The sequence below is a fragment of the Canis aureus genome, chromosome 20 (genome assembly GCF_053574225.1).
Source record: "Canis aureus isolate CA01 chromosome 20, VMU_Caureus_v.1.0, whole genome shotgun sequence".
NCBI lineage: Eukaryota > Metazoa > Chordata > Mammalia > Carnivora > Canidae > Canis > Canis aureus.
The window spans coordinates 53,817,577-53,840,563 of record NC_135630.1 but is presented as its reverse complement, the minus strand read 5'-3'; the positions used below and the strand labels follow the sequence as shown (position 1 = coordinate 53,840,563).

Sequence of the window (22,987 nt, the reverse complement as noted above, 5' to 3'; positions counted from 1 at the left end):
CATTCATTCATCGGATACATTGGAGTGTCAAGAACGACGGCTAAAACTTAGGCATATAGGCAAATAAGCTAGATGTGGCCTTTGCCCCCTTGTGGAAACCATCATTAGCGATTGACCTGGACTATTTTCAGTGGGGTTAAGCGAACTTCAGTACACTTCTCCCAAAAAATCGGGATCACAGTCACATAATTCAAGTTTAAGGAGAAGGAGTGCAATTTATTGAAGTTGCAACAGGAATTCTGTTTGCTAACTTCTTAAAGGGAGGGTTCACAAGACAGAAGAAGGGACCACTAAATATTCCATTGACTGGGTTCTTACTAGTCGCATCTCACACTGAAAGTCCTCTCTGTGTCAGGCTGCTGCTCTCTCCCAGACTGTAGGAGCACAAACCTGACCCCAGGGGGGTAAGGAGGCACAGGAGAAGGGAAAAGGAACTAGCAAGCATGGATGGTAAATAAACGTTTCTCTCAGAGGACACGCATTGACCAAGCTAAATTGGTTTAATAACAGAAAATATGAAGGGGTGCCTGAGTGGCGCAGTCCATTAAGTGACTGACTCCTGGTTTGGGCTCAGGTGGTGATCTCAGGGTCTTGAGATCCAGCCTGGCGAAGGGCTCCATCCTCAGCACCTGGAGTCTGCTTAAGACTCTCTTTCCCTCCCTCTCTTTCCCTCCCCTCCCCGTGCATGTGCTCCCTCACTTTCTCAGTAAAATATTTTTAAAAAATAAGAGAAAATATGAATATCAATATGAGTATATGGCAAAAGAAACCCTTGAAAATAATCTGCAGGATAAAGCAATATGCTTGTGACTATTATACATTTTGATTCATTTATAGTCAAATGTATTGATCTCTACATGAATATCGACAAGAAGAAAGGAAACATCTAGAAGGAAAGAATACCACCTCAGACCCAGCTCTTTGGTAGAAATATCCATAGTTTCAGCTAAGTTCTTTATTTTTCTTCCTTAAAAATCTCAAATCCTGAGCCAGGCGTATCTCTGGCTTTCGGCGGTGCTGGCACCCCTGTGCACCTAGCATTGCCTGCTGGCTGGTGACAGTATCTCCTTGATGAGCAGGCCGGGGCCAGTCCCAGGCAGCTCCCCTTTCAGCCCGACAGCTGCATATCCCAGGTGGTCTGACATTTGAGATGGAGGCTGTGGATAAGATTGAAGGTGTTTTAGGGGAGAAGTAGGCTGTGAATAACACCAAGACTTCATCCAGATGGAATCACTCATGAGACAACCTGAGATACTCTATTACTGTCCATATGTCTTCTAGGTCTCCAAAGGCCAGCTTCCATTGATTTATTAGAAACCCACTATTTATGTTTTTGGCTCATCTCACAACAGACTATGGTAAAGGATTTATCAGAGATGCTGCTGTTTCTAGTGGTTATCGGAATTTTATAAGTTCTTTTAAATAAAACAGCCTCCATAAATATCCTAGTAAACATCAGACAATAAAGTAAATATTTGGGGGTGAGACTCAGTCGATTTCCTCTTAATATACACCACCTTTTTTACAAGTTTCCTTCTGAGTGCAGCCCCACGGGAAACCTTTCACAGAACCTACCTATTTTTAGGTAAACAGATAAATATGAGACTCCAAAGAAACCAAAATTACTAGATATTGCTACTAGTACTGCTTAAACACTATTTTTTTCCCCTCTCAGATAAACCTCGGAAGAATTATTTCATTGTTTTACCAGCACAAACAGTTGTTATTAGTGTATCTTATTTATAGATGGTTCTTTGAAGGACGAGAGTAATATAGCAAAATATCAGTTATTTCATCACACTGGTGAATTTAATGAACCCGAAGGTGTGTGTTATTTTAGCACTTGCTATAGCTCCCGTGAAAACCCAGTGGTGCTAAAATCTGTAAACCTGTCATTGCTTTAAGTAATAACCTTGTTAAAAGCATCTTCATTTAACTTACTTTAGCTCCTGCAGGATGTAGGTTTTATTTTATCAGTGCAGAGAGTAGGTGTTTCAAACCCGAACCACTTACTGTAAATATAATTAATTGTAGTTCATTAATTTATTCTCAGTGTTATAGCTTTTATTTTAACGCTTAGGATAAATTTAATATGGTCTGGAATCTTAGTACCCATTTTCAGTTTTTATTTTTTCTTTTTACAAACTCTTAGTTTATATTGAATTTCTGTAGTTACAGAAGTAAATTTTAGTCTGCACTAACGAAAATGTTTATTTTAATCTTTAATATTTCCTTATGCAAGGCACAACAGACTCTTCCCTCCCCTATATGCTCTGGAGGTTTTTTTTTTTTTTTTTTAAGTGCATTTTTGTTAATCTGCTTGGAATGGATTTGAGTTCATTCTTGCCTTTTAAAAATATGAAGAAAATTGGTTATTGATGGTAGGTGTTCAGAATTATCAATTGATTTCTACACGAGCACATCTACAATTATTGAAATGCTGGCAATAAAAATGGGAACTCCTTCCTATTTAGAACTTCTCATGGAAATGGGGAGGGAGGGGGAGGGAGAATCAGAGACGGAGGTAGAGACAGGGAGAAGATGAAAGAGGATAAAAACTGTAATTTGTACAATTATAGCCTTAAGGCCAAAACAAACTTTCTATAATTACCTAGACAGGCCAAGAGCGAGGTGCACGATAAAAGCTATATGTTAGCAACCACTTTGAAATTCCTGGCTAATTGCAATAATGCAGTCAGTAAATACTGACACACATTACATAACCACATATAGAAGAACACCATAAAAGGTATTGGTGGCCAACCACTGTTTCATTGCTCAGTGAAATTAGTTAAACAGCTACAAGCCTGATAGGTTTAGATTAAGATTTGTCTCAAATTGTCTTGCCCCAAAAGGTATCAATAGAAATATAGGATAGAAATAGTATAATAATAAGTCCATTTGGCAATAAATTGAGCCTGTCAAGGTAGTTTTGTTCTTGAATCTATCATTTTTAATACGATTTTTTAATAAGGTCGTGAAATTCTGATTTATGTAAGGTCTTAGAAAATTGATAGTTGATGTTGTTTACCTCTGCAAAAAAAAAAAAAATCCCCAATTTAACTTGAATTATAGTGCTTTAAAATATAATATCAAACCGATTATTATAATCATCAAAATATTTTTGTAAAATCCCAAAAGAATTGTAACCCTGTTATTGAACATTCCTTTCCATTCCTCTAGTTATAAATGTTGCTTTTAAATTTGGGGCTAGAAAGAGTGAAGAGCAGAAATACATCAAGAACTACAATTTCTCAGGTTGTTTCCAGTGTTAAAGATAATAACTTTAAACACTGTTTCCTATTTAATGATGATTGTCCCTTATATGAAGATTTTCAGAGTTATTAATGTTCAGATTTTTTGAAGTATGGGTCATGCAAATAACGGAATATTTAAATATGTTAGAAAAAAACTAGTTTTAAATTCACATGCATACAATTGCTGATATCTCAGTCTCTTTTTGTAATGTATCTATTTCTAAAAACTTTTTTCACTAATTGAGTTAATGTTTATATGCCTTGAATAAGTGACATTTTAAATCAGAATATTAAACAAATATGTTAATTTTTGTTTGGTCTGACAGTTAGTATAGTTTCTAAATAATAGCCAGACAAGAGATTACACGATTGTATCTTTCAATAAGATACACTTTAAATGTACATTAAAGTTAGAAAAATTAAATGAAATTCACACTTATATCAAGGATTTTTTTAATTAAATCTATTGGTTGTTGCTATCTGTGAACTCTTAAGAATAAACACCTGCAGTGTTTTATTATGTAAAAAGGTGGTTTAATTGCATCATATTTATCACAGACAAATCAAGCCCTATTCAGAAGATAATAATGACACAGTAATTGGATCAGTAATTGGTTCAGGATGATTCAATATTGTACTAATAATCATAAATACTGCTGTCTTCTGCTTTGATACAGGACTGACATGCTAATATAGATTGGATTTAGAGCAATAAATATTAGTGAACTGGATCTAGTAATAACATCTAGACCTTTAGTGTGGCTATGCTAGCCAGAAACAGGTATAAACCAGATGCAAAACTTGAAAAAAATACATATCTTAAATTATGATATGAATTCAGTCAATGTGCTTTATTGCCTTTCCTTATCCACTCATCTCTGAAACTAGTATCTTCAATATAGAAGTGGAGGGGAGTAGAAATGGAGACATTTCCTTATTTTTCCTGTAAAAGTGATCATTTTGTGGGAGCAGTGTAGTTTTTACATTTGATCGAGCCTAGTTACCATGGATGATGTGACATGATGACCTGGTGGGCAAAATTATTCACGTGCCAGTCATGTAATGATGGATAAGAAAATCATTCCCATTACCACACTGTGTTCAGCAGACACTTGGCGGTTAAACAGGACTATTTCTTAGCCAGTGTGGTGGCAGCCTTTCACTGAGAGCCAAAGGAGAGGGAGGCTCATTATGTAGGAAACAATGATCCTTATTCACTCAACATGGAAACTTGCCTTACAAGAGCACATTGGACGGCTCTAGGCTGGAACAAAAATGCCATATCCCCTTTTATCAATGGAACAGAAACCCAGGATCAACATGCCCGGCTTGGAATGCTGCCTACTGGTGATAGAAATGGATATATTCAGGCATTTGTTTATTTATGATAATTTCCATGGATGGTGTGTGTGTGTGTGGTGGTGGTGGTGGGGGGGGGATGTTGCTTACTGTCTACCCCTGATGGAATAGGTCTGTCTTGTGGGAGAAGGATGGGGAAGCTCAAAGGTGCCAATAAAGAATATAACTATGCAGCTTTAACTCTCAAGTTACACGACCACTGGAGACAAATAATTAGATATGTGATGTTTATCTGACAACGGGAGAATATTTTTTCTATTATTTTTTAACCTAAACATAGGATAATGGCATGCAGACTATCCATGCCCAGGACCCAAAGAATGTCGTAGGCTATGTATGAACCAGTGTAAAAGAACTCAGACATAACGATGCATTTTCTAAGAATAATAGAGAGAGATTGATGGGCCCAACGAACCCGTAGAAGATTTTGACTATCCTGTTACCAATCTCATGCCTTTGGGTCTTGTTATTTACAAAATGGGAATCTGAAATGGAATTTACTCTCCAACAGGCATTATGGAGAAAATGAATATAAAGCTTATCAAATCTATTATTTATACAAATGCTCCAGGACGAGTATTGAGATTCTCGCACATGATTTATCTCTCTTCTAATTATTTAAAGAATCTTTGAAGGCAGGCATAGAGTGGAGTGATTATTTTCTCATTGCCAAAGTCAGGCAGGGAGCACAAGCGGATGAACAGCGTGGTGGGAGAAAAAACAGCCAGAAAATACTGTATCGGTGTCCTCGAAGAGATTTTATATGACTCAATAATTATCATTTGAGGCAACTGGCTTCAACTTATACTGGTATTCTCAGTCCTCCCTCTTCATGCAAGGTATGGATGACACAATTTTCTCAGCACACACTCAGTTGAATATTTCTAATGGTATCCATGTTGGCGCTATTTCCTACGTAGGCATGGAGGGATGTCTTCATCATTTGCAGGAGTCTGGGGTTACTGCCAAAGGCAATGATCCAACTCCACAGGCAAGGGAAATAGATAATTTTGGTTCCCGGAGCAGCACTGGGTCCAGTAACACCTGAGCAGTGAAAATCCTGCAGTGTCTCCATTCAAGAGCCAGGAAATTCCATGTGCTTATGGAATCAAGTTCTCTCCTGAGCGGAGTGACTGTTTATTGTTAAGTACCCAGGAAAGGAAATCTGTAGTCAACTAGCAGCCAGACAGGCACACATTCGCCGAGCATCTATGCTCCAGTGGCTCCAGTTCTGAACCAACTGCTCAGGAGTTACAGGATAACTAATTCACTCAGTCCTGGGTCTCCTGGAAACTCTAAGTGTAGTTGTGGTTCACTGGTTTAGTGACGTGACTGAGGGGAAGGCAGTGCACTTCAAATCTCTCATTACACCTTAATTAGGACCCCAGCTAGAAATATCAATGTTTTAACAACTGTAGCAGACAAGCTTTCTTTTCTGTCTTTAATCACTTATTGTAAAGCAGATTAACGTGTTTTGTTTTGTTTTGTTTTCTGTTTTTCCTCCAGATTGAGGATCCACAGCCAAGCATCCTAATGGGAGAACTAAGGCTGTGGTCTTTCGGGTTGCATCCTCAGATGAGGCAGCAACAGCGTGATACGTGTAACGCTAATCACAGGACGTGTATTATTAAGGAGTAACAACTTTGTAATTATGAGGGTGTTGTTGTTCTTGAATGTTGTCTTCTGCGTTCGTGGATTGTTTCTTAACAGAAATCTTGCCCTCAGGCAAATCATAATTTTTGTGTTTGTTGGGTACTTAGTAGATTCCCAAGTAATTTTTAAAAATCCCACATTCCATTTGACCTTAGAAACGTGCCTGGGGACCACCAGTTAGCAGTGTTCTTAACTTACCCAAGTAACTTCCTCTGCAAGGTGCAGATTTGCCGCAGAAAATTCATCTGTATGTCTGTAACATCTGTACCATAAATAATAAAAAGCTAGATTTTAGGTGCCAGCGTAGTAAAAGTCTTTCTAGCAAAATAGGGATAACATCTTTTTTTTAGAACCATCTATTTACAATTTAAATATTTACCTTCCACCAAAAGAAGGCTACAATAAATTTCCAATTAACGACAAAATACAATTAAATCATAACTTCGAAAATCCACCTTTAAATCAAAGAAAGAAGACAAACATACTAAAATTTAATCTCTCCTTTGGGGCAGGAGACAGCTTACAGGTTCTAGTCAGCCAGCTAAATGACAGTCAGGAAAGATCATGTGACTGGGGTCTAAAAACTAATTAATCTCCATAAAGCTGTAAGTGAGGTAGGTAAGATGACTTGAAATCTGATTACATTATTGCATTTAAGGGGAGAAAATGCAGCATGTATTTTTCATGTTGATTTTAACCACCTGAGCCCTTAATGACGTTCTGTACCTTGGAAGAAACCTCATATTTCATCCATATTTAAAAAGAACTACAAAGATGCTACCATCATTAGTATATGATTTACACATTTGGTGTAAATAATATGAAAATAAATCATGTAGGGTGCCTTTGTAAAGTTTTCAAAGAATAAGTAATTCTTTGAAAAGTAGATTCATTGTAAAAAGAGAAGCCATAAATTCTAGGAGTAAAGGAAATTGACAAAGATATGTAAAGGAAATAATAATTTCACTATTCCTACCCCTATTTCCATAAAAAGCAAATGATTAGATAGTATATTTTAGCTATTGGACATTTATGTGCCTCATTTTATTAGTTCTAAAGTTAAAGTCCTATTCAAAATAATTCTGAAAATTGATTAAAATATGGTATTCTCGACCGCTTCCATTATTCTGGTCACACACAGCGTATATAAACGCTTTGAATGTTAGAAGGATTCATTCAGAATCCCATGGAACCTTCTTGTATATTTCACAGCTAATTTTTTTTTTTTTTTTTTTTTTTTACTGTTTTAACATTTAAGTAAAAGGGACTTCCAAGCAACGGTTCTTTAAACACACCCTCCTTTTATCTGCAGCAGAAGAACAAGGATTATAGAATAATAATTTGGAACATTATGTCTGGAATGCCCTGAAAATAATCCTTATTAGATTAGAATGAGCCCTGAAGAGTGTGCCTGCAGGGTGGGGGTGTGAGGACGTGCATGTATATGTGAGACAGAGTAAGAGACAGACAAGGATTTGGAGTTTTATTAGGAAATATTATCAATCATAGCTTATACAGACAGACATAAACTGTCTGCAAAAATTGTATTTGAAAAATTGGAAGTGCTGTATTTGGCTAAAAATATAAGCCAGGGAATTGATTACTACCAGGTAATCCATTGCCTACTGAACACAGAAAGAGTTGACAGGCAGGATGTATTCTCTACTTTGTTTTATTAAAATTATAATTATATTTTGTAATAATATTAATGAATGCGTAAGGAGACTGAATCATGAAAATAGAGTACCTCTCATTGAGAACCTGAAAGCTCTTTGTGGATGAAGGGCTTTTTCTACCCTACATTTTACACGAAGAAAGTTTTTGTGAGTTAAGGTATATTCACCATTTTAGGCCAAAAGTGTCATTTTGCATCTTGGCAAAAAGGCAACATGCTACTCAAGCTCTTCCCAGTATGCAGACTTCAGAGGGGCCGTAAAGAGTGAGTATAATTTATGATTCAGAAGATAAGAGATACATTTTGCACCTTCATTTTTCTTGTTTCTAATCTCCTTGAGGTGAATGTGCTCGTGCACAGACCGATGCCCACCCGGGGATGCACCTGTATGCACAGCGAGAGGAGTCGCTGGGAGAAAACTCTAGAGTGAGGGTAAACCACAGGATACCATGTCCGGAAGGAGAGCAGCTCCATCTTTTCTTTTTTTTTTTTTTTTTTTTTTTAAATTTTTATTTATTTATGATAGTCACAGAGAGAGAGAGAGAGGCAGAGACACAGGCAGAGGGAGAAGCAGGCTCCATGCTCTGGGAGCCCGACGTGGGACTCGATCCCTGGTCTCCAGGATCGCGCCCTGGGCCAAAGGCAGGCGCCAAACCGCTGCGCCACCCAGGGATCCCCAGCTCCATCTTTTCTGACCTCTGCCTTCACAGCCCCCTAATCTGCTCCGTGTCCCTTCCTCTTCTCCTCTACCACTCCACTTTGCCTTGAGATACAGAACATGGAAAACCTCTTCCCTGACCTGAATAAGCATTTATGAGCAGCTACTTCCTGGGTTCAGTGGGTATTTTTAGACCTTAGAAAGCACTGTAGTTGTAGCTTTCTATGAATGATGAAATCTTCATTAAAATCTTATAACCCATGTTTAAAGTGATCACTGCTTTCACATCCCAGGTCTAGATTCCAGAATCCATGAAGATTTGAAGCGTTAGGGGAACTCTTGTTGATGGGTAGCTAGTCAATATCCATCGTTGAACCAGAAAGGAGGTAAAGATGGAAACTGGGAAAGTCTGAGTTTGTTGTCAAGAAATTCAATTTTTTTTTTTTTTTGCAAAATAATTCACAAAGGTATTATTTTGAAACGTCTTGAAGAATGCTTAGTGGGATATGAGGGCATAGGCTACGGTACTGTCTGTGGAACTCTAAATCCTAACAAAAAGTCTGTTGGATCGTGTAACGATGCACCGATGCCTGGCCATTCCCACCAAATGCACCACAGAAAAAGCACCTGAGCCTATCACAGTCAGCTCTGCCCTTACATAATCGAATACACAAAGCGTGACACCCAGGGATAAGAAAAAAGGGGTGGCAAGGAAAAAAAAGGTTGAAAAGGAGAATTCAAAGAAAAAGTGGATGTAATTCTCGACCCTGATATCTTTTTCCTCAACTTTTCTTTTACTCTGAGTATTACAGAATTGGCCAGCAGTTCAGAAAACCTCTGAGATCCAAAATGTGTCTACGGTACCACATACTGAATTTTTTAGCTACTTGAAAGTGTGCCCTCAGAGTCTTGTGTTTTTAGGCAGTAATTTGTATAAACGGCATAAATTGTCAACTCTCCTGCAATTGTGAATTGAATGTTGTTTGGGTTGTAGAATGAGGTTTCCTTCACTTCCTTTCTGTCTGTCAAGGTATTTCCTAACACATCTGAAATCTGGGTTTAAATTGAGACCTGGTTTGACAATTGAGCTCCAGATTTATGAAGACCAAGATTCCTGATGGGAATCTAGTTTGATTTGAGAGTGTGTGTGTGTGTGAGAGAGAGATACTGTTTGTTTCTGTGCTTATTTACTTATTTTTTTTCATTCATTCATCTACTTACTTCCAGACAGAACATTAGATAAAAATCTATTTTGAAAACACTTTAATGAGACAGATAGTAGGCAAATTCTCATTTTATATAAAAGCCACTTCAACTATTAATCATGATTACAGAAAATTCCCATTGTGACAGAGTATCATTTAACTTCCAAAAACTAGAGGCAGCGACAGCACACTTTTTTTTTTTTTAAAGCTCTCCTATGTAATAATTTTGTGTAAAGAAAGGTTGTACAACCTAATCTTTGAAAGGGCTTAAATTACCAATCAAATATACATAACCTATTTCATTTGTTAAGGTCCTGATTTTATATATTATTTTGGCTTCGTTTTAACAAATACACTTGGCCATAATGAAAATAAACCTGCTGAAGTCTCGGAGGTCTGAGACAAGCTATAACACATTTCTGCACCACGGGGTGGGCTCTTGGGATACCTACTGAGAAAATGCATGCCCACTGAGCATGCCCAGACTATTAAAATGAATTGACATGTTAATGCTGACAGGAAAAGAGCACAAGAGAGCTTGCTAAATTACTGCTCAGTCAGGCACTAGGAATTCCTGAGTGGCTAACTCCTGAGCAAAACCCACAGCAAGCACAACAACAACAACAAAACTTTATTGTCAAACGCACCAAAACAAACAAACACTAACAGGGTTGTCATGTTCGTAATCCACCTACCCATAAATCATATGGATTTTAATCATACCTGCCACCTTAGCTGCTTATCCCCAGAGAAATTGTTTTCTTTTGGCTCCCTCCTTCATTCACTTTCAATTATCTGGAAGCTGTTTCGCGTGTTTATTTATTTATCTAAAGTTCACATACAGTATGCATGCACAAATTTTCTCCAGGGGTCTGGACCACGCAGATCATACAAGGATGCAGTGGAGCGTAGCAGCTAACAGCTCAGATGAATGTACTCAGTCTCAAAAACCTGCTTTGGACCATGATGACAAGGAAAGGGGAGGACAGAAAGTAATTAGTGTGTGTACCATGATTGATTATGGCTTAATATTCAGGCATTTCACCTTTAGACCACTCTAGGTAGACGTAGAGGATGATGAAACAGGAAATCCTTGCGGTCTTTGATAAGCAAGGGGGAAGAAACAACCACCTCGCCCCATTTAAGTCATGAGCTTTCCCTTCTATGGAGGCGGAATAAAGTTTATTCACTTTTAAACACATACGTTTGATCAGTGTGTTCACTGCATCTCAGAATTGTTCACAATCTCACACGTTAGGATGAGCGTAAGTAGGTGACCTCCAGCCTTGGGCAGGCAGGGAAGAGACGAAGGGAAGCCGCACGTTTCAGATGAAACTACCCAATCTTGCCACCGTGTTGTCTTACTCTCATGAACAACTTCAGATATAATACCAATCTGGCTACTTAAAGGAATAAGTAGTGAACTGTTCGTGACCTTTGCTCAGCTCCAGGAGGTGAAAGAGTAGCACAGATCCATTGTGGATCCTGTACCCGTTAGACACGCAAAAAAATCATTTTCGTGAGACAAAATTGGGCACAAGGTGGACATGTTAGCTATGGGAAATTCAAGAGAAAGAAAACTTCCACTTTATCACATCTGTCAAATTCAAGGTTGTTTGTGATGCCGTGGTGTTAGTCACGATGGCTTTTTATACACAGTCTGATCTATACAGGCCAAGCTGTGTATCAGCTCCATCTCTAGCTAGAATCTGTTTAGAACACCCATAGAAATTAAAAGGATCACATGGAGTTTGACATTTTGCGAAATGAAAGAATAATGGATGTATTATGTTGTGGGTTTTTTTTTTCTTTTAATAAAAATGTCTAACTGACCCTTAGGAAGCTTGGCTGGAAGTTGAGAAGTCTGAATCATTTTTCTTCCTCTTTATGCTCAAAAAACATAAGAATGTAATTTTTTCAGTTTTCTGTTTCTTTTGATATCTCAGTGAGTTTATCTTTCTTGCTCATGAAACATAAATGAAATAATCTAAGTTAACGGTAGAGTAATTTGGTGTCTTCTATTAATTTGGCAGTTTATATCCAAATGCCCAAAAATCAAATCTCCCTGCCCTATTTACTTTTATGTTTCTCTTCTTATCACTGTGGCCAAGAATGTGCCACAAAACACAAGGAGTGTTGAATCTTTAACCTCAAGTCTGAACAGAATACATAGTCCACATCACATCGCGTGTAGAATCTTAGTCTCCCGAAGTGCCAGATTACTTATGCAAAATAGGCACCTAAGAAAATATTTTGAGGTGGAAAATAAATCACTGAGTCACATTTCACAGATATTTTACTATCTCACTTCTATATCTTAAAGCCTGTGATCGTGGTTTTATATTTTCCATGATCTTCCCTAAAAAATTATGATCCCTAATTTATTCAGTACCTAATGTATGTCAGGTAGGTATCAGATCATAGTGTCTTCGGTGAAGTAGTCCTTAATTTTTGCATAGATATAGATATAGATATAGATACAAGTATAAATAGACCAATCTCTACCATCTATCTATCTACCCCCTTTCAAAAATATCAACTGCAAAGTTTAAGATTAGATTAAACTGAACATGGCTTAGCTGCCCTGAAACAACCAAAATATGTCAATAACTTTTAACGTGTAAAAGAAAAAGGCCGACAAGATTTTGATTACCCAGTCTGTGTTGTTCTATGTGCGTCACAGGGGTGAGAAGACAAGGAAGCCCAGGGAAGAACACAGAGCGCGTCACAGAACTGCAGGAAATCTCCAGAAAGGCTGAGAAGGAAGAGTCCGGGAGACTGACGGAGCTAGGGAGAATGTGAAATGATGAGAGAATATTTCAAGACAGAGGATCCAATGTTGTCAAAAGGTCAAACGTGAAAACTGAAGAAGGTCTTTTGGTTTAGTAAGACGCCGTTGCGGATCTTGCAGGACTGGTGGAGTGGGAGCCAGATGGCAGTGGCTTTAGAAACGAATAGTTGAGAAAAATGAAGACGCAACTAGTACAGAAAAGTATTTTAAAGAATTTTTCACTGAGAGGGGAGACCGGAAGACAAGACCATAGCTACAGCAGGGATCTGAAGTAGAAGGGAGATTTCAGGACACCACACTATAATTGCCTACACTGTAGTCTGTGTCTGGTTCCCCCTGGAGTTGTGCAGTGCACAGACAGGGCAGCCCTGGACCGTGGTACTCTGTACTCTTACTGTTTATTTGTAGGTTCAGTCATTTTTAGAATAGGAGAGACTTTGGTGTGTCAAAGTGTTCATGGAAGGTGGCCAATAGGTTAGAGATAGTAGGGAAAGAGAGAGATGTTCAAACAAGTGTAATGGAGGATGGGCTGCAGGGGTACAATGGGACATCTCTTCTTATTTAAATAAGCATCAATTCAGGTCACCTTGTATCCTGTCACTTGCAGTTCTTCCATAGATGTGCACACAGCCAACCTACATAAAAAAAGCCCATGTGGAAAAAAAAAGAAGCCCATGTGCACCCTGGCCAAACCATTCACAAATTTCATCTTTTATTCCATTAACATGTGACATTATTATGTGAAGTAGAAGAAGAAACTCTAGCTGCCTCTTCATTGTCATGTCTCCCTAGCTTCCAGAGTACTGCCAATGGGAGGTGCTTGATATTTGGAGATACGTCAGTAATTTGTACAATTGTGTTGTTTCCTTGAAGATACGATTATTTGTCTAGACAACAGAGAATTCACCTTTCTTCTCATGTTGGCAGATTTTGATCTTATTCACATGTATCCACCATCTCTTCCCCAGCAACTCAAGAGAATTGTAATTAATTGGTCTTAGCAGGTTGCTATTGGCCTATCAGTCTGTTTCCCATGGAATGGTAGGCATGTATGTGGTCCAGGACTGGCCAATGAGATACATGGAAAATGTATCTTACGGGATTTTGGAAAGTGTTTCTTTGCTAATAAAAAGAAAATTAGAGAAGAAATACATCCTCATCTTCCACTCTATACCACTTTATCTCCATTTTACACCTGGAACTAGGGCATTTTATACGCATGTAAAGAACCAACTTACTGAGATTACTAGAGAAGAAAAACTGCCATTGACCAAGTTTTTTCTTTTTTTAAGATTTTACTTATTTATTTATGAAAGACACACAGAGAAAGAAGCAGAGAGAGAAGCAGAGACATAGGCAGAGGGAGGAGAAACAGATTCCATGCAGAGAGGACTCGATCCAGGGACTCCGGGATCACAACCTGAGCCAAAGGTAGCTGCTCAACGGCTGAACCACCCAGGTGTCCCTGCCACTGAACAAGTTAACTCTGACTTTTATTTACTCACTCAACTGTATTCCACTACCACCCTACAAAGTGCCAGGGGAGAGCAGAAATAACAGCCATAGTCCCTAATTTGAAAAGTTCAGAATCTTCTGGCTTTGAAGACATGTCCACATATAGGCTACAGGACACTAACACAAAAAAGGTTTACAAACAAACAAGTGTTTTTCACCTGAAAACTTGCCTGGGGATAGAGCTACTTACAAATTGATTCAGACTATTGACATATTTTTAGCAAGATCATTCTAATGTAATGTAATACAGTCTTAGGAGTGACATCCCATCACCTTGTGAATATTCTATTGGTTAAAAGCAAATTACAGGTCCCACCCACAATCAAGGAGAGGGGATTATACTGGGGCTTGAAAATGGGACTCTTCCGTCATCTTAGCTTGTCTACCACAGTCCACCATTTGGCCATCAGTGATTAACATCCTTCCAACATGCAAAATAAATTCACTCCGTCTAAAGTTTCCAATAGTCTTATGCCAGTGTAGCACCAGCTCAAAATTTAAAAGCTCATCATTTAAATTAGGTCTAGGTAACAATGAAGTTTCTGGGAATAATTGTTGAGAAAAGCTAGCTTTGAGGCATTTCTCTCCTATAACACTAAAGGCACAATTCTCTTCCTCCAACAAACTCAATATAAAATGGTAGGACAAAAAAAAAAAAAAAAGGTAGGACACACAGAAATAACATCTATAGACATTCCAGAGCAAAAGGGGGAAAAATGAAAGTTAAAAAGAAGTCAATATCCATGTCAGTCCTGAAACCAGCCAAGCAGATGTTTGGCGTTCCTTGATTAGATTTCAAGGACTGGGAATAATTCCCTGTGACTCTAGGCTTCACCCTAGGGCTCTCAGTTCTGCTTTTTGAGTCATTCTTCCTTGTTCATGAAAGATGCACAGGTTTTCAGCTGAGTAGTTCTATCAGTACATCCTGCCAGTAAAATTGTGGAGATCTGACGTTCTTGTTTTATATTGTACTCTGCTTTTTGTTTGTTTGTTTTTTCTTTCTTTTTGTGTGTTTTATTCGTTTTGTTTTTATGTTTGTTTGTTGTCCAAGCTTATGGTGACTTCTTTTTTTTTATTAAGTTTTTATTTAAATTCCAGTAGTTAATATACAGTGTAATATTAATTTCAGGTATACAGCATAGTGATTCAACACATCCAGCTACAATATTCAAATTATGAAAATAGCCCAAGTGTGCACTGACTGTGAATGGATAAAGAAGATGTGATATATATATATATATATATATATATATATATATATAGAGAGAGAGAGAGAGAGAGAGAGAGAGAGAGAATGGAATATTACTCAGCCATAAACATAATGAAATCTTGCCATTTACAATGATGTGGATAGAGTTAGAGAGTATCATGCTAGGCACAATAAATCAGTCAGAGAAAGTCAAATACCATATGATTTCACTCATATATGGAATTTAGGAAACAAATGAGCAAAGGGGGAAAAAAAGAGGGGGCAAACCAAGAATCAGACTTTTAACTATAGTGACAGTGACTTCTTTATCAAACTAATTCTCTCAAGTATTTTCTGAATCTCCTATGGAATTTAATAGAGTCCACATCATTCAAGAAAAACCAGACCCAGGGCAGCCCAGGGGGCTCGGTGGTTTAGCACCACCTTCAGCCCAGGGCTTGATCCTGGAGACCCGGGATCGAGTCCCAACGTCGGGCTCCCTGCATGGAGCCTGCTTCTTCCTGTGTCTGTGCCTCTGTGTGTGTGTGTGTGTGTGTGTGTGTGTGTGTGCGTCTCATGAATAAATAAATAAAATCTTAAGAAAAAAAACAGACCCATGATCTTTTTGGGAGAATCACTCTACCTTGGTGTCCTGCTAAAATGACTAAGGGATACCCCACTTTATCTGGGAGAATGTTTATGATTTGGTTGGGAAAGCCTGTAAGGCATATTGTTAATCTTAATAGATCCCCCTTTTATTGACTGAATAGCTTAAACTTTTCATCTTTCTGAGGCTTTAGTTAAAAGGTTCTACAGTCATAGCCTCAATTTCTCTCCTAAGCAAGCATTCCTGACAGTGAATCTCTTAATGTTGATTACACCCCTTCCTCAATCTAGAGAGACTGAGAGTTTTCAAAATCATCAAATCTTGGGTTTTTTTTTTTTCAGTAGTTTTCCCTCAATTTCTGTCTTCTCACATTTTGTTACCATCAACAAGAATAAACAGAGCAACACCTCCACCAGTTTGCTTAGAAATCAGCCATACAACCAAATTTATCACCTACATTTCTGCTTTTCATATAACTGTGGGAGACACTTTTGCTGAGCTTTCTGCTACTATATAAGAAGAACCCCTCTTCTTCCACGTTTCAATAATGTGTTCTTCACTTTGTTGTGAGCCCTCAGTGACAGCATCCTGTGTCCAGGTATCTGCCCAAACTAGGCATTTTCTATCCTGCTTATCAAAATTCCTCCTGTCTCTCCCCATAGCATGGTTCAAAGCCACTCACAGATTTTTAGTTATTTGTTTACTATGCCACGTAACAAATTACTGCAACCTTAGTGGCTTCAAACCCCATGTATTTATTACTTCACTAATTCTGTGGGTCAGGAGTTCAGGTGTGTCTCGGCTGAGTCCTCTGTGAGGACACACAATCAAGGCTGCGATTGTCATTTGAAGGTTTGACTGAGGAAGAATTCACTTCCAAGTTTACCTAGTTTGATAGCAGAATTCATATTTATTTTAACTATAACACCGAGGGAGCTAGCTTCTTGCTAGCCTTAGCTCCTTACCATTTAGGCCTCCTAAAATGATGGCCTCTTACTATTTCAAAGCCAATGAGAGAGGAAGTTTCTAAAGCCAGTCTGCCAGCAAAGACAGGCAGGTTATTATAAAATGTTACATAATCATGGAAGTGACTCCCCTCACCTCTGCCATAGTCCATTGGTTACAGTCTAGTCAAAGTTCATACCCACTCTCAAAGGTGTGAACATAAGAAAGTGAGCGTTATCATCGAATTGTGTTCCTCCAAAATTCATTTGTTGAAGTCTGACCCCAGGTCAACAAATGTGACTGTATTTGGATGCAGGGCCTTTAAAGATGTAAGCAAGTTAAAATGAAGTGATTAGCTTGTGCTCTAATCTGACATGACGGCTGTCTTTCTTTATAAGATTAGGAGACAGACATGCACAGAGGAAAAACCAGAGGAAGTCACAAAGATGGCCCTCTACAAGCCAAAGAGAGAGGTTTCGGAAGAGACCAACCCTGCTGACTGACACCTTGATCTCTGACTCTAACTTCTAGAATCGTGAAAAATAAATTTCTATTGTTTAAGCCACCCAGGCTATTGTATTTAGTTATAGAAGTCTCAGCAAACTAATACAGTGTGCTTGTGCATTGGGGGCAACCTTCGTGTCTGTCGCCCACAATTCCAGAAACGTTTGATGGTTTCTAGATGTTTGATGTTTGATGGTCTTAAGGAACTCTTGGTGTTCTTCTAAGATGCCTCAGAGTCCCTTAGGGGTGAAGAAGGCAAACACACAGGACTCTAGAACTCTAACTCCATTTCAATGAGAGAATTCTACTTTAATCTGTTCTAAATCTGCAGATTCTAAATGGCAAGATCTTTTCAAATTCAAAGAATCTTCCTTGTCTTATTTGTTATGCCCTACCCAGAAATATATTCTTCTACAGAAGTTGTCTTGAGCATTAAAATAGCACTGGACTAGTTAAATTTAAGAGAGATTTATTAAACTCTAATATGCACTCTGATATACACCAGTCTGGCAACTTGGAACCAGTCCCCTAAGCATTCTGGCCTTTTCATTTCTTCACCCATAATAATTAGGAGTTTGGACAAAAATGTTTCTAGATCCCTTTCTACCTCTCAGTAACGCAAATTATAGCCATCTATCCATGTTGCTGTTAATCACTTTGCTTCTATTTCTATGCTCATAGGGGAGAGATAATAAGATAATGTTCTATTATACAAAGTTTGCTTTGCCTGATCAATGACAAAGATTTCTGATAATTAAAAGCAAAACACATATTTGCACCGAGAAAGGACTTGACGGTGTTTCTGCAGCATCGGAAAGATGCATGGGAGTCGCACGTTGAGCACGGCCTGCAGTTTTTATTTCCCAGTTACTTGTCTTTGAGAAAGGAAATGAAATTAGACAGAATAGATTGGGACTTATTTTTCTAAGTTCTGTCGGCACAGTAGAGTCTTCCCCAGTCAACCTGAAAACATTTTTTTTTTTTGTATCTTCAAGCACAAATCATAGTTTTTAACCTTTGTGTTCTCAGAGCTGGCTTTATGGAGCTGAGATGTCTCTTTGGTGTCCGTGCGAAACAAGTGACAAATTAGAAAGTGAAAATCAACTTCTTTTGTTCCAGTGCCAGGGACCTCATCTGTTTTTTGTATTGCTTTGAGCTTTTTCATTCGCCGATAGGGGGGTCTGAATCGACGAAGACTTCTTTATCCTCACACCTGTAGCCTGACCTTGGTGCCATAGTTATAAATTTATAATTTTGCTCTGTGCTGTCAGAACTCGGCCCAGAAATTGTGTCCACGTTCACCTTCATTCACCATGACATTCTAAATATTCATTTCCTTTAGGCAGCGGTTCAAAATCTGTGGGCGGCATGAGTTACACAAACTTTCAATGTTCTTTTAATTCTTAGTTGTCACCTATCCTGTCTTCAGGACTCCAACCCCTTCTGTCTTCACTTTCCACAATGAAGGTCCTGAACAAAACTCTCTGAACACTTGAAAGGCCACTTTTCTAAAGCGGGGTCAGGCTAGCATGAGCTCTCTGATGTATGGGTGACAGGCAAGGACTAATTTGGCCACATTCGCTGAATTATCCAAACCCATAGGGGGCAGGATTCCACCTGGTTGGGATCTTCCACTGGAGTAAACTCAGGGACCAGCTTTTATGAAATGAAATGGGCTGTAAGAGAACAGCCAAAGTGACGGCAGATTTTGTGTTCAATGACCGTATGGTTTTCATTATCTTGTTCTCAACGAAGAATTCATCCAAAGAACAACCAAATGAAAGCAATGTGTAAACCATGTCAACCCATCCTTGGATGAATGTGACACTTTTGCTCTATTGTGTAGTGGTGAGCGTGTAAAGGTGGGGAAAGGAGGGAGAAAGAATTAGGGAAAGTGAAGGTAGTGGGAAAAGAAGGTACGGTAGGAGTAGGAGAAAGAAATGTGTCAGCCATTCAGCTGCCTCATTATGTAGCTTCCCACACTCACCAAAGATGTAATTCATCCTGCAGGTGCAAACATTGTTGGCTTTCTCATAGACTCTTGACGGATGGACCGGATGTATGTTTCCTTACCCCAGATGCTCTTTAAGAATACCGGCAATGAGATAGGGGATTGTGTGCACCTGAATCAGCACATTCAGTGAGTCTTATTTGTCTTATTTCTTGTTTAAAGAGCCAGTGGTGTTGTGCACAAAGCAACAAACACTAGGCAGAGGGCTTTTTTTTTTTTTTCTTTTAATACGGAGTGATGGCCAATCTAAACACCTTTTTGAGTCACTTCTTATAACTGCCTCTGAGATAAATATGACATGACTGCCTTGATTACTCATCACCAAGAGACACATTAGTGGACCATGATCAGAACACATGACAATATTGCATCCTGAAATAAGATTCATCCTTGTGTTTTCTACAAGGCTTTCAAGAATTTAAGACGGATTTGCCACTATAAATTAAAGGGGGGAAAGGGATTTTTTTCAAGTCATTTAAATAGATAATATAGTAGAAATAGGAATGTCCATTCTATCTGAATCAGTGGCCCCCCTCCCTTCTCTGCTCATTACCTCCCACCAACTTTGAGGATCCAAAATCCCAAACAAAACTGACTCTTTTCTGGTTGAAGTTCCATTGACTCTTGGCAAAGAGCAACTTCCTGGTTCAAAGAAAAAAGGCTTATAAAAAAGCTCACAAGGCTTCTTAGACATCAAATGAGTCTTACGAAACCACATTTTGATGAGCTAAGTGTAAATGAATCAGAAACACATGGATTAAATTTCCCTTGAAATACACATGGGTTTGAAAATCAAGGAAAAAGTGTTTAGCCAAATGTGTTTTGGGTTTTCTTGAACTGAAAACATTTGAAAAAAGTTGAGGCATTTGCTAAACCCTAATACACTGTTGTGTTTGCTCAACCCTCCTCTAAATCAATTAAATTTCCACGAGGCTTCCTCCATTCCCTTGTGGTTTGTCTTGTCACCTCTGTCTTGACACTTTATAGACCAAACCAAGTCCCCATTGAAAAAATAGACTGTTGTTCTAGATCCACTTAAATATGAGGGAGCTATTAAAAAACTCAGTGAATCAGAGACATTAGAGGATGGAAAAGCACCCATTAGGTCATGTGTTCTATCCTGAGGGTTGGAGCACATGCACTCATAGCTCTCTAGTGCTTTATCCAGTATAGTTTTAAGTGTCTCAAGTGACAGGACTTCCACTACCCCCCTTGGGAGAATATTGTGCATTCTAATAGATTTTGTCATTAGGAACTGTGCCTAAGTGTGTAACAGAGGCGCAATGGGATGTCTGAATGGGGTGGGGGGAGGTATTATGGATAATTAACTCTTTCACTACTCTGTATTAATCACCTGTAGCATGTTTGCTAACTTTCTTTGGCATCTCAATACCACAGAATGTGCTACGTGTGCCCTTACTACATTACTAATTTTTACGCAAAGAACAATGTTTTGTCAGGGTTATAAAATAATGCCTATTTTAATGTAAGGCAAAGCTCCACAATTAGCAGATCCATCCCAATAAAACTATGGAAACCCATAAATATATTTTCTTACCTGATAATATTGCTTTAATATTCCTTAAATATATAGGGCTTTGAATGGCAAGATTTTTATTGATCAAGAAATGAGGTCTAAATGGCACCAACCAGAACCTAAACACACACACCCCCTGTATTTATATTTTATTACCTACCTACTCTCCAAACTGCCTTTCTGCTGCTGCTAATATCTTTTATTTAAGTCTCTTCACAGGAAACTGAACTTATTTCCCATTTCTCCTGCTCCTAGGCAGGCAACGCGTTTGCTGGGAAACGTCTATTCGTCTTCCTAGATAGAAAGGAAAACCTAGCTTTCGATACAGCTAACATGTTTTCAGAGGTCTTGTGGCAGAGTTTACATTAATTTGCTCTAGTTCTCATTCTACTTACAAATGAGTTATAAGTCACATAATGACTTACATGGCCTGTCATAGTGCTACTATGCTGACCTTTTCAAGATTCTGCATTGTGAACAGCTGACAGGCATACCTCTTCCATGCCAGTTATTGCAACCTATAAAACTTAACCAGTGAAGTGGCAAGAAGAATCAGGTAAGAGGAATGGGAAACGGCATGAGATTCCTGACTTCTCTTTTTAATTTCTCTCAGATATGAGGGGGCTTCTTATATTTCATACAATCTTTTATTATCCTCTGAAAATGAGCATTTCCTTTCCCTCAACCCTGTTCTTCATATTATCTTACCACTCTGTGTGCATTTCTGGGTCAGTCCTACAAAATGAGTCCCCCGTTACGGTATATAGAGTTGAGATGTCTGTATCTAAGTTGCTCTTTCTCCATTGTTTAAAGATTTGGGGTGAGTGGAGTAGGGACTGAGAGAACTAGTTTTCAAAATTCTACATTCATGTGACTATTATCACTCTTTCTCACTTTAAGTTGTATTTCTCAAAGATATTTTAAATAATACTTAAAGCCAAGTACTTGCTTTTCAGTGACTACCTTTTGTATCTAATAATACTTACCTTAGCAAATAGAGCTGGGCCATCTTCCTCCCTTTGTTTTATGTTACAGCAAAATGTGACACTGCTCTGCTCAGATTGTTTATATTCCTGCTACAGCTTTGGTTATCATGGTATTTTCCTACAACAGACCCAGCGCTCCTTTTTACATTTTTTCTTTAATCTTCTAAGTCAACCCTTGTGACCCTTTAGTAAGACTGTTACTCTTCTCTGAATTTCTTCTAATGGTTCCCCTTTCTCTCTTGCTTAAGGGGATTGCTCTTAATATTTAACAATTTCAAATTTCTGTTTTAAAAGAGGATATTGGATTTTTGGTATCTAGGCTACTTGAAATTCATATAAAATCTTTCACAACAAAGAGTGAAAAACACATATACAATTAATTGTCATTTAGTAGCAACCAGGGCCAAAAATGGAGCAAAATGCTGTTTTTCTTTCTTCTTTTAAAAATCATTTGATATTCAAATGATTACAAACAGAATAAGAACAATATTCCAAATCAGGTTACTTAGTTGTGCATTCTAATCTGAATTTGGTAAGTTTTTGAGTAAAGGGGTATTTATTTTATCATCTAGAAGATGCTTTAAATCATGCCTCACATTCAAAAATCTGAGAAATAATGGGTTCAGTTCATGTAGAGTTAAAATTTGAGATTATGGTAAGCATATGATGCATGCTGCCATGTTATGACCACTAGCTTGTTTTTTTCATTAATGGCAAAAGTGAAACCAGATTCTGTAATGTATACAATGTGATGCCTTCAGCTTACACAAACTTGATGCAGTCAAAAAATCTATCTGAAGAGGCTGGGCTGTGTTCAACTAAGTTCAAATATACATATTTTACTTTCTACTGGTTATATAATGGGTACCTTTAAATAAATGTCACTATGTGTTTCATCCTAATAAGCATATTAGATGACTCATTGTCTGAGAGGGAATTCAAATTCAATATTTGTTTCTTTAAAATGCTTTTATGCTATCTTACAAATACATGTTATTTCAAAAGAAGTCATTAATAAGTTTTCGAAAGCCAATATTTTCTATGCTACAATCATTCCGTAGACATTGGGAAAGAGAGAAAATATTTATAAAGCAT

General features: G+C 38.1%; 3 long non-coding RNA genes across 5 annotated transcripts in view; 1 reads left to right on the top strand and 2 right to left on the bottom strand.

Moving 5' to 3' along the window:
• Positions 1 to 22,987, bottom strand: part of LOC144291814 (uncharacterized) — a 243,694-nt gene that overhangs the window by 40,713 nt on the left and 179,994 nt on the right. The gene's annotated exons all lie outside the window — the stretch shown is intronic.
• Positions 811 to 12,582, bottom strand: LOC144291813 (uncharacterized). Of its 2 annotated transcripts, XR_013359360.1 has the most exons (5): positions 12,461 to 12,502; positions 11,012 to 11,210; positions 10,531 to 10,758; positions 6,468 to 6,531; positions 811 to 1,157 (listed from the first exon to the last, which is right to left on the bottom strand). It is a non-coding gene; the product is annotated as an uncharacterized LOC144291813 (long non-coding RNA). The 2 variants fall into 2 exon arrangements; XR_013359359.1 differs by lacking the exon at positions 11,012 to 11,210 and having other exon boundaries at positions 831 to 1,157; positions 12,461 to 12,582.
• LOC144291816 (uncharacterized) lies at positions 12,504 to 17,411 on the top strand. The gene is made up of 3 exons (XR_013359366.1): positions 12,504 to 14,029; positions 16,251 to 16,507; positions 17,253 to 17,411. It is a non-coding gene; the product is annotated as an uncharacterized LOC144291816 (long non-coding RNA).